The following is a 13,077-nucleotide window of genomic DNA, read 5'->3' as shown; positions in this document are numbered from 1 at the left end:
TGATTAAAAATGTATTTCGTTGAGGAAAGTATTGAAAGAAGTTGAACGACAAATGGTACAATAACAATTGTTTGCAGAGCCAAGCTAATTATAATTAGGATGCACAGCAAAATAGTTGAAGTGGATTTGTTCATTTTTGATTCATTTTGATGGAAGTTTTCAGTGTTCTTCACTCATAGGATAACAATCAAGTGGGTGACTGTCACAAGTGCACTCATGACGCAAAATAAAAATGCATCTCTTAGTAGAAAGCAAGGGTATAAAATTAAGCAACCCAGACAGAGAGAGAATAGGACAAATCAAAGACCGTCCGAAAGGTAAGGTAATTTTCACTATTTAATGATTCTAATGAAAGATCTGCATATTAAAGTCTGAGAAATGTTTTAATTTTCAACAGACATATTTTCAGTATTTTTGTTGAATTCAGGCATAAGTAGCTTTAAGACTGTTATACAAGTACCAGAGGAATTATTTGTTTTTGCTGTATTTCCAGCTATTATTTTACAGATCTCTGGCAGTGGCATTGTAAATAATGCAGTTCAGAAGTGCATGAAGACTTCAAAAAAAAAAGAACTGTTTAAAACTGCTTTCTTTCATCGTTTTTAAAAAATTATTTAAAGATTTGGTGATATTGAGAGTCAAAATATTAAGATCTTTTCCTGAAAGCATTTATCTATTCCATTGATTTCTACTCGCTTGCACAATTTCATACCAGAAATGCTATCATTAACATGAAGCAAACTTCTCAACACAAATTTTTATCTAAATAATTTATTCTGCGTTATCTGAATAAGGATGTGCAGTCAGTCACTATTGAATTCTCTGTCTGGGTTTATAATAATACATTGCAGGGGGAAGCCACTCTCATAATGTTTTTTTTCAATCCAAGCTGAGGAAATGGCAAGAATTCTGCATTTGCAGGATTTTGTTAACTATCAGTTGTAGGATAAAATTCCAAACATTAAGAATCATGTTTTCTTTTATAACAAAAGCAATGGAATGCCACTAATTAGTGCTTTCTTCAGAATGACTCCAGGTTCATACAGCATGGAAACAGACCTTTCGGTCCAACCAACCCATACCAACCATGTTCCTAAACTAAACTAGACCCACTTGCCTGCATTGGGCCCATATCCCTCCAAACCTTTCTTATTCAGGCATTTATCCAAATGTTTTTTAAATGATCTAACTGTATCTGCATCCACCACTTCCTCTGGCAGTTCATTCCACACACAAAACATACTCTGTGTTAAAAACAAGTTGCCCCTCATGTCCTTTTTAAAACTTTCTCCTTAAAAATATGTCCCCTTGTTTTGAAGTCCAAATGGTCTCTTTCTGCATTGTGACTGTAAAACTCAATGAAATGGACCAGGAGGCAACTATTTAAAGCTAATGTGAAAAAAAATATTGAAGTCCTATGCTATTATGTTAAATTTGCAGAGATTAACTATAATTGTAACTTACTCTCAGCTATTGTATTTTCAGTATGATTGAGCACCATTGCCTCCGAATGGCTTTCCTTGTCTTGTTATTTGCCTGCACCCACGGATCCCCTCCTAAAGTGATAGACTTTCTGTCCCAAGGTGAAGTGGACAATCAGTGCTTTGATGCATCATCCCTTGCTCTCGTTGAAACACGACACATAAATGCAGTTGAAAGTGTACACGACCTATGGAAGTTCCTGATATACCTGAGGGAGTCCAAGATACCCAAGCACAGATTCCTCTTCTGGGATTTGGCTCAGCTGTTCTGGGATGTTTATGTGGATTGCGTGTTGGCAAGAACTCATGGCCTAGGCAAATGAGAAACAATCTCTGATGGGAATTTCACAGTTCAAAGGTAATGACAATCATTCCCCACTTTCCATCTTCTATGCATGCAGAGAACATTCAAGAAATGGGTTAATCAGGCCACCCTGAACTGTATCATCGTGATACTGCAATTGATAGCAATCTTTTGTTACGTAAGGAAGTTTAAGCCAGTTGAGGTACAGTGACCTCTGAATTGTTGAATTGAGACTGACCTTAGAGCAATGGTCAGTTTTGCAAATAAGCCTATTTTAAAAAAATATTCCACCGAGTACTGTAGTTAACTTTGATTAGTTGAAAACAAGTTCTGCTGAAGAAAAACACTTGCAACTCCACAATTCATTTTAGATAAGAAAGGATTGATATGGATAATCTTCCTTTACTTGGCACCACCAATAGCTAATATATAACTAGAATATTCTATCTAGGTTGGTAGCACCAAACCTACCAGCATAATGCTGGTGCATATCACTATTTTACCTAATTAACATGAATATATGCTGCACTAACTCAAGAGCTCAATATATATTTATGTAGCACCTTCAATATAGTACCTTGTTACATGGTGTTCATAAGTGCATCATAGGCAAAGTATCCCACTGAACCACGAGAAAATATTGAAACAGGTAACAAAAAGTTGGTTGAAGAGGTAGGTTTGAGGAACATCACAAAGAAGGTGGAGGGATACAGAGCCCGAGAGGTTTAGGGAGAGGTTTAGGGAGAAGTTTCGTGGGCGGCACGGTGGCACAGTGGTTAGCACTGCTGCCTCACAGCGCCAGAGACCTGGGTTCAATTCCCGCCTCAGGCGACTGACTGTGTGGAGTTTGCACGTTCTCCCCGTGTCTGCGTGGGTTTCCTCCGGGTGCTCCGGTTTCCTCCCACAGTCCAAAGATGTGCAGGTCAGGTGAATTGGCCATGCTAAATTGCCCGTAGTGTTAGGTAAGGGGTAAATGTAGGGGTATGGGTGGGTTGCACTTCGGCGGGGCGGTGTGGACTTGTTGGGCCGAAGGGCCTGTTTCCACACTGTAAGTAATCTAATCTAAAAAAAATTCTAAATCTTTGGGACCACATAGTCAGGGATACAAATGGCAGGCATTGGAAACTGGGGCTGAACATGTTAATGTGAGCAACTACAGTTATCTGTAAATTGTACAGCTGGAGGAAGTTTACAAATTATGATAAGCTATTCTTAAACTGACTGGAATGGGGAGTCTTCTATAGCTAAGTGCATGTGCTCCATGTAGAGTAGGTTCAACTCTATGGCTGTCTTGGCCGCCTTCACCTTTCACAATACTTGGCTGACTGTCAAGGAATTGGGTTTTATAGTCTGGAGCACGCACAGGCATTCATCACACTTCTAGTTCCTCAGGCTTGTCCAAAGTCAAAACTATTACAAAGTTTAATACTAGAGAAAACAAAACTGAATTCCTTATGTACTGCAGTCCAGAATCCCATTCAACATCAGTGCTGCACACATTGACCCTGCTCGCAAAGATTTCTGCACGCTGGCCCTTCATCCTGGGTGAAACATAAGTGGAACCTGCCAGATATCCACAAGGGAGACTGCCAAACGCAAGCAAAGACAAACAAAGAAATGTGGAAAATAGTAGATCATTCAACCCCAGTCCACCTTTCAATGTGATCATCCTGCTCACTACCCTGCTCCTGCTTCCTCCCCATGCCCTTTGATTCCTTTAGTTCTAAAGAACGAGAAGGACATTTTCCCTCTCTCTCCCTGCTTTCCATACGCCCCCACCCCCACAGATGCAGCTGCCATATTTCAGAAACTTTTTAAAAATCTCAAGTCTTTCAAAGAGTGATTGCATGAGAAGATGAATGAGTGAGGGGATAGAGAGATGGGCAGTATTGTTATGTTGATGTGAGGGGTCGGTTTTGGTGCTCAGTTGATTTAAGTTGGCTAGTTACAGATGCTATATAAATGTAGGTAATCAGTGTAACATTTCCAGGGTAAGTATCCAGGTGTGTCCTGCAGATCTAACTCAAGACTTGTGAAAGAAAAATAATGTTTAATCCATCTGTTGGAGTTCTTTGGGGAAGCAACACAATGTAAGGAGTTGGTGAATATACTACACATAAACTTCCAGAAGGCATTTAGTAAAGTGTCACTGCAAAGGTTTTTGTGAAACATAAAAGTTCATAATGTTGAGGAAAGCATATTGGCATGAAAGTGATAATTTGCTGACTAACAAGACGCAGAGAGTATGCATAGAGGAATCTTTTTCAGGTTGGGAGGATGGAGGGAGTGGTATCTGCAGGGATTAGTGTTGGGAATTCAACTGTTTATATAAATGACTTGAATGAAGGGACCATAGATCTGGTTGCCAAAAGACACAAAGATAGGTAAGAAAACAAACAGAGAAGAGAACATAAGGAGGTCACAAAGTGGCAAAAGTAAATGGACGCAGGGAAAGTGTGAAACTGAGTTTTGTCAGGAAGATTATAAAACATATAATCTAAACAGTGAGAGTACAAGGCTCTAAGAAACAGAGGGATCCATTTGTCCTCATGTATGTTTCACAAAAGGTCAATAAGCAGTTCCAGCAAGTAAGTGAGAAAGATGTTACAATGCTATCATTTATTCCAAGGGGAACTAAATACAGAAGTAGGAAGGCTCTGTTTCCATTGCACAAGGGTCAGAAGAGACAACATTGGGGAAGAAGGATACATATGCATTAGAAGTAATTCCAAGAAGATTTGTCAGATTAAAACCTGGAATGGGCACATTGTTGTGATGGGTGAGGCTTGTATGGGGTGACTTGATTGAAATATACAAATCCCAGGGATATTCACAAGAGAGATGTGGACAGGATGCTTCCTTTTATTAGAGAATCTAGAACACAGGATCACAATTTAAAAATCGGGTTGCCGATTAAAGCTTTTTCTCACAGAGGACTGTGTGTCTTTGGAACACTTTCTTCTGGATAAAGTGTTGAAAGCATAGTCCTTGAACATTTTTAAGGCAGTTAGATAAATTCTTGCTAAACAAGGGGAATGCAAGGTTATCTGAGTAGGCAGGAGTGTGGTTTTGAGGTTAAAATCAAATCAAGTGTTAAACAATGGGGCACACCTGAGGGCCTGAATGTTCTACTCCTGCCCCTTGCTCATATGCTTTGTATTCGAGACATTGAACTCGGAATGGAGACTTTCACAGAGGGTTCCAGGCAATGGAAATCAACCCTTTGGAAACTTACACTTTCCAGACAAGTTCAGCTCATGTGGTAGGATTCCCAAGGGATTGTGTGTGTGTGTGTGTGTGTGTGTTCAAAGTTTGTGAGAAGATTTGTAGCTCGGGTGCTCGTTGCTGTGGTTCTGTTCACCGAGCTGGAAGTTTTTATTGCAAATGTTTCGTCCCCTGTCTAGGTGACATCCTCGGTGCTTGGGAGCCTCCTGTGAAGCGCTTCTGTGGTGTTTCCTCCGGCATTTATAGTGGCCTGTCCCTGCCGCTTCCGGTTGTCAGTTTCAGCTGTCCGCTGTAGTGGCCGGTATATTGGGTCCAGGTCTATGTGTTTGTTGATGGAGTTTGTGGATGAGTGCCAAGCTTCTAGGAATTCCCTGGCTGTTCTTTGTTTGGCTTGCCCTATAATGGTAGTGTTGTCCTAGTCAAATTCATGTTGCTTGTCGTCTGCGTGTGTGGCTACTAGGGATAGCCAGACTTCTGCGACCACTAGGACTTATAACAGCACACAAACCAACAGCCACTCTCAGACAACAACTCACCAAAACTAAGGACCCGATACCCAGCATGAGCAAAACTAACGTAGTGTACAAAATCCCATGCAAGGACTGCACAAAACACTATATAGGACAAACAGGAAGACAGCTAACGATCTGCATCCACGAACATCAACTAGCCACGAAACGACACGACCAGCTATCCCTAGTAGCCACACACGCAGATGACAAGCAACATGAATTTGACTGGGACAACACTACCATTATAGGGCAAGCCAAACAAAGAACAGCCAGGGAATTCCTAGAAGCTTGGCACTCATCCACAAACTCCATCAACAAACACATAGACCTGGACCCAATATACCTGCCACTACAGCGGACAGCTGAAACTGACAACCGGAAGCGGCAAGGACAGGCCACTATAAATGCCGGAGGAAACACCACAGAAGCGCGTCACAGGAAGCTCCCAAGCACTGAGGATGTCACCTAGACAGGGGACGAAACGTTTGCAACAAAAACTTCCAGCTCGGCGAACAGAACCACAGCGGATTGTGTGTGTGTATATCTCCCAACTCACATAAATTCTTCAACTATCTAGATAAGAGGATTTGGGTCAATGTAATTTCTACATATCGAATGTCCACTCATTGATCAGAAAGGTGTCAGAAGTTACTCAGTTTCATTAATATTTATTGGCTCTTAAGTTTTAATGTTTAAACACCCAAAGCTTGATGTTCTTGAAACTTAAAACAAAATTTATGAAAAAAAATCAGGTACCTGATAAAACCAAAGGTGGCAATCTATACTGAGCAATGTAAATACTGGTATAAATGCATTGTAATGAATTAGTGTTTTCACTAATCAAATTTTGTTCTTCTTTGCCAAAGCCACAACATTTGTGATGCTGAAGAATTCCTCTTAAAATAAGGAAGCCCGGTAGTGATAGGATCAACTTTTGGACTCAAGTCGTCTCTGAACTTCTGTTTTATAATTGGATGTGACTCTTTCTTGTACTTATTGTCTCAATCCTTAAATGCTGCATTCCAGAATAAAGGCTGGCATAAAATAGGAAATTTAACATCCACTGGTTTATATAAAGGAACATATTTTTGCTATAAGATTATTTCATGCGTAAAAGAGAAAGAGGCAGACGTGAAAAATCTGCATTCCACTTTCAATTGTTCCTGACCTTTGGTGTAGTTTTCAAATATTTTTATGCTATATAATTAGAACAAATGTACCTCAGTAATACCTGTGTTATTACTATTAAAACAGATTGATGCTTCAAACTTGACAAATGAATGCTTACATTATAGATTAAAATGAAAATTATTAATAATTCTCTTTTTGAACAACTGTTGACTGGATATATTGTAGAATACAGAGTAAGCTACATTAAGCAAGTCACATTGGAGACTGTTGTGAGAAACAGAAACATACGCATGTATTTTAACCAATGGTTTAAGCAATTGAACGTACAAACAAAAATCCAAGCCTGTGTCCCTTCCCTGTTTCAAAAGTGATAATTCAGCAAGATTTCAGGATCTTTCTAACCTACTGACGTATCTAACATTCATAATATATCTTGGGCAGTTATCTTCCTTGAAATAACATATCCTGTTCCTGGCAATTTATAAATCATAATTTATATGTAAGCTTTTAACCATAATCCATAAGCACGGTTTAAAAAAAAGTGCATAACATTGTTTTATCCACAATGGTATGTACGTATTTCAATTTTCCCTGCAGTCATCTTACAAATTCTAACAGTAAAGTTTGATTTCATTTATAAGTGTTTCGAATAAATCTCATTATAGTACCAGCATACAATGCAGTTGCTGCAGTTTATTAACTTTTATCTGTAAAACCATGAAACAGCTATTAATGGGGACTGTTAGTGGCTAACAATGGGTTGTGTGTAATAACAGACAATGTGATACCAAGGCCTGGTGTATAGGGGTTGGAGTAAGGACATGGGAGATCTCAAGTTCCAAAGCTACATTTTCAGCCCCATGTTTGGCCCGATTGTTTGCCTAAAACACGCATCAGCCATCTTGCACAAGTTAATTAAGGGAGTCAAACCTTATTTACAATACCTCTGTAAAAGCAAAATACTATGGATGCTGGAAATCTTAAATGAGATACTCAGAAGGTTGGCTGACAGGCCGCTATCTTGTAAACTGCTGGTGGTAGGGGTGAGGTTACATTCTGACACCTGTAAAATGGTGGATAGGTCGTAATATTGTTGTCAGTAGGGTAATAATTTCTCTAAGTGGCATCTGTTGAAAGAGAAACAGAGTTATCAGGCAGAGTCCACCTGCACACACACGACATGCGTGCTGGGGAAAAATAAGCACTACTGCTGTCAGGTGGTAGTGTGCAGGAAAATAAAAAATAAATAAACAGGAATGTCAGAAAGAGCAGTAAAAACAATTAACAGACAAACCCACTGAGGGGCTGGCTGTGTTCCCATTATTAAGCAATATGTTCAAAAGGGGAAATGGCAGTGATTGGGCAGCCATTTAGTTATTTAGCCTATTGACAGCCATTTTATGACCTACCGCCCATTTTACTGCTGTCAGAATGTAATGCCTCCCCCACCATGAGCAGTTTGTATGATAGCAGCTTCCTAGCCATTCTGGGAATGGGGAGATATCCCTTTATGAAGTTCCATGGCCCAAAGAGCAACTCAGTAATGGCAACACACTCTCATTATCTCCATTACTATTGCAGAAAGGGTTCAGTCATCCACTTCTTGGGTCTGCTGACTCTTCGAGGCACTTCAATATGGAGATGCCCTCTCTCTCAGCCCGATCAGTGGCCACCTTTATCCATGGCCCTAAACAGGAGCCAGCCCTTTAATTTGACTAGCAGGTTGGAGAGCAGGTCGCCATCTCTAATGAGTGGGCAGTCTTGGTTCTGAACTGGCCATCACAGGTTTAGAAAAGTGTCATCACAGTTCACCAGCATAGACTCATTCAGTCCCAACTTTACTGCCAATTATATGCTGGTGAAATTTCAGCCAACATTTCAGACTCATGACCTTCTAGTATAATCCCTATCATCCAGTCATCAAGTCATTACTATTTACAACTAATTAAATTTGTAGTCAAACTCCCAAGTTGTGGATTTAGAAAAATATATGTATTTCCAATTGACCTGTTCAGAGATGTTACTAAGCATTTCTGGAGCAGACGAGACATGAATCTAGGTCTCTTGACTCAGCGATAGGTGCACTACCACTGCAGCACAAGACCCCTCCCCCACCTAAGTTGTAGATACTTTTTTTTGTCAATAACCAGAAGTGCTATCTCACACAATTAAGCAACTTTACTACCACAAAAATCACCATGTCTTTTTTTCCATTTTAAATACTAACCACCACCAATTACACATCCATACAGCCAATTCAAAGTTTCCATGCAAAGCCCCATTAAGGCAATGCAAAGTTTGAAAAGCGAGGCAACGTTAGGAGGGGAAGGGGCCAACTCAAAATGGAGTTGGAGGGGAAAATAAGAGCACTGTATCCAACTGAAATTACTTCACAGGGGCCAGTATTCATCACCGAGTCACTCTTTATTTACACAAGAACAGTCCTTGACTATAGTACTGCCTCATTCAGAGTCAGGTACCAGAGTGTCAGTATCTCTGACACTCCCCTTTTTTAATCAATTAATCAGCCAGGGCTCCCTGACTGGACCATATTAACAGGGAACCCATTTTCTATGAGGTCCAACTGGCTGACTTTGTTACAGTCACGACACCCATCTCTCTCTAAAGGCAGTGAGAGCGTAGATGGATACCACATGCTTTCTCTTCAAAAGGTATTGAGGTATAAACATAACTGTGAAAGAGAGGCAGTAAGCATTGGTGACTCCCACCCCTCCACAGCCCACTGCCTGAAGCTGTTTAAAGCAAGATGTGGATATTTTGGGCACTTTTGTAATGTGCCCTAATTAACAGAGCTAATACCTGCCACTCAATTCACCCAATGACTACTTAATTGTGCTGAAACACCAATGCTGCTCAGAAGTTGTCCTCGATTCAAAGATTATTGTTCAAAAGATATCAGAAACTCATGCTTAGAAAAATCTTATAAAGTAATACATCCGCACAAGTGTAACACTTAGCCTATTCAATTTGAATTATTCCAGGCCTTTTCTATTAAAAAGTTGTTTAGAAAGGCGCCATTCCTTCAAGTGTTTGGAAACAAAGATTTGATGGCATAAAAGAAACAGGAGAAAGGAGTTATTCATCCTTTAATATTGAATGAAACAGCATCAATCTGTTAACAATCACATTCATACTTAGGCTCAGTTCCCACCTCAAACTACGAATCGATGAAATCACAGAGTCCATTTAAAATAAGGTGAATAAATCTTCTCAATGTAATCAGCTTCTAATGAGATGCAGCATTCAACCGTGAGTATCTTGTTTTGTGCATAATCGTGCAACCACATCATTCAGACTGTCGTGTCTCTTTTGAACATGCTGTAAATGCTGAAACTTTACCTAAATCTGGCAGGTTCTCGGCAGCAGCAGTTTACCATTTATGCTATGTTAAAGAACAAGAGTTACTGTGTAACAACAATGCTTCTTCCTTGAGGTGGAACCGATCAACTTGATAATAAAGTTATAGGATTATTTCAAACTACATACTAGACTTATACTTGTAATCAAATAACCGTAACAATTCAACTCACCTTAACAAGGTTAAGTACACTCATGCCCTGAAGGAAAACAAATTCCATAGGAAAGTCTCACTCCTAGAAAATGCATTTATATATCAGTTAATAGAACATAATGCGAAATAAAAGCATTTTAAAAAATTGTGGACACTGGAGATCTGAAATAAAAAACAGAAAAACGTTGGAGAAGCTCAGTGGCCCTGGCAGTATCAGTGGAAAAAGGGTCAGAGTTAATGACTCTTCCTCGGAACTTGATATAATGCACAGAATGTACTCTGGATGAGCAACAAATACCTTTTAGGTTTTGTAGATCAAAAGTAGAGACACTTAGGGGGTAGGTTTGCTCGCTGAGCTGTAGGTTTGATATCCAGACGTTTCTTTACCTGGCTAGGTAACATCATCAGTGGCGACCTCCAAGTCCACATACCTTGCAGTAGAGACACTATTGAACAAATCAGTTGAATACTAAAGCTTTCAGCAGCCACCTCACCGCATGAAACGGATACTTTTTGTTTCTATAAACTAACATTTTTATTGTTTTCCTGAATTAAAAGAATCGGCAGAAACCATGACCCTGGCATCAATACATTCACTTAATGCCATTGTGAAAACATAGAACATTACAGCGCAGTACAGGCCCTTCGACTCTCGATGGTTTCACATGTTGGTGCAACAATCTGAAGCCCATCTAACCTACACTACTCCATTGTCATCCATATTTATCAAATGACCATTTAAATGCCCTTAATGTTGGTGAGTCCACTACTGCTGCAGGCAAGGCATTCCACGCCCTTACTGCTCTGAGTAAAGAATCTATCTCTGACATCTGTCCTATATCTATTCCTGATGAAGGGCTTATGGCCAAAATGTTGATTCTCCTGATCCTCAGATGCTGCCTGAACTGCTGTGCTTTTCTGGCACCTCACTCTATATCTATCGTGCCTCAATTTAAAGCTATGACCCCTTATGTTAGCCATCACCATCTGAGGAAAAAGGCTTTTGCTGTCCACCCTATCTAATCCTCTGATCATCTTGTATACCTGTATTAAGTTACCTCTTAATCTTCTTCTCTCTAACAAAAACAGCCTCAAGTCCTTCAGCCTCTCCTCATAAGATCTTCCCTCCACACCAGGCAGCATCCTGGTAAGTCTCCTCTGAACCATTTCCAATGTTTCCACATCCTTCCTATAATGCGATGACCAGGACTGTACGCAATACTCCAAGAGCAGCCGCAACGAAGTTTTGTACCGCTGCAACACGCCTTCATGGCTCAGAAACTCAATCCCTCTACCAATAAAAACTAACACACCATACGCCTTCTTAACAACCATATCAACCTGGGTGGCAACTTTTAGGGATCTATGCACATGGACACAGAGATCTCTGTGCTCATCCACACTACCAAGAATCTTATCATTAGCCCACTACATATTCCTGTTGCTCCTTCCAAAGTGAATCACCTCACACTTTTCCACATTAAACACCATTTACCACCTCTTAGCCCAGCTCTGCACCTTATCTATGTCCCTCTGTAATGTGCAACATCCTAGCCACAACTCCACCAACCTTAGTGTCATGCGCAAATTTACTAACCCATCCTTCTATGCCCTCCTCCAAGTGATTTATAAAAATGACAAACAACAGTGGGCTCAAAACAGATCCTGATGGTACACCACTAATAACTAAACTCCAGTATTAACACTGCCCATCAACCATCATCCTCTGCCTTATAGCTAGCCAATTTCTGATCCAAACCGCGAAATCACCCTCAACCCCATATCTTCATAATTTCTGCAATACCTATCGTGGGGAACCTTATCAAACGCTTTACTGAAATCTATATACACCATATCAACTGCTTTACCCTCATCCATGTGTTTGGTCACCTTCTCAAAGAACTCAGTAAGGTTTGTGAGGCACAACCTACCCTTCACAAAACAGTGTTGACTATCTCTAATCAAATTATTACTTTCTAGATGATTATAAATCATAACTCAAACTCCTTTCCAAAGGAAAAAGTGAGGACTGCAGATGCTGGAAATTAGAGTTGAGGGTGTGGTACTAGAAAAGCACAGCAGTTCAGGTAGCATCCAAGGAGCAGGAAAATCGACATTTTGGGCAAAAGCCCTTCATCAGGAATGAGGCTGTGAGCCGAGGGGGTGGTGAGATAGATGGGGTGTGGGGGGGGGGGGGGGGGGTGGGGGCAGCGGGGAAGGTAGCTGAGAGAGTCATAGGTAGATGGAGGTGGGGGGCGGGGGTAATGGTGATAGGTTGGAGAGGAGGGTGGAGCGGATCGGTGGGAAGGAAGATGGACAGGTAGGACAGGTCATGAGGGTGGTACAGAGTAGGAATGTTGGAACTGGGATAAGGTGCAGGGAGGGGAAATGAGGAAACTGGTGAAATTCACATTGATGCCATGGGGTTGGAGAGTCCCAAAGTGGAAGATGAGGCGTTCTTCCTCCAGGAATCGGGTAGTTAGGGAGTGGGATGGAGGTGGCCCAGGACCTGCATGTACTTGGCAGAGTGGGAGGGGAAGTTGAAGTGTTTGGCCATGGGGCAGTGGGGTTGGATGGTGCAAGTATCCTGGAAATGTTCTCTGATGCGTTCTGAGTAGATGCTGTCTCCCCAGTGTAGAGGAGACCACATCGGGAGCAAAGGGTACAGTAAATGACATGTGTCGTCTTTTCCAAAACTTTGCCCACAACAGAGGTTAAGGCCCACTGGTCTTTAATTAAAAGGGTTGTCTCTACTCCCCTTCTTGAATAAGTGGACACCATTTGCTATCCTCCAGTCTTCTGACACTATGTCGTCATTGTCTACAGGAAAGGATCAAAGCCAAAGGCTCGGCAATCTCCTCCCTAGCTTCCCCATAAAACAAAAGGGCTTCA

The 13,077-nt window shown here is 40.9% G+C and overlaps 1 long non-coding RNA gene across 1 annotated transcript; it reads left to right on the top strand.

The window, feature by feature from the left end:
• Positions 1-282: 282 nt before the first annotated feature.
• Positions 283-6,781, top strand: LOC122539677 (uncharacterized). Its single transcript, XR_006309146.2, has 3 exons — positions 283-317; positions 1,486-1,839; positions 6,389-6,781. It is a non-coding gene; the product is annotated as an uncharacterized LOC122539677 (long non-coding RNA).
• The last annotated feature ends 6,296 nt before the right edge of the window (positions 6,782-13,077 follow it).

This window comes from Chiloscyllium plagiosum, unplaced genomic scaffold (assembly GCF_037043375.1).
Source record: "Chiloscyllium plagiosum isolate Xiang-an unplaced genomic scaffold, Cpla_swu_hap1 HiC_scaffold_32, whole genome shotgun sequence".
Lineage (NCBI taxonomy): Eukaryota > Metazoa > Chordata > Chondrichthyes > Orectolobiformes > Hemiscylliidae > Chiloscyllium > Chiloscyllium plagiosum.
The sequence above is the reverse complement of the archived record's forward strand: the minus strand, read 5'-3'. Positions and strand labels throughout refer to the sequence as shown.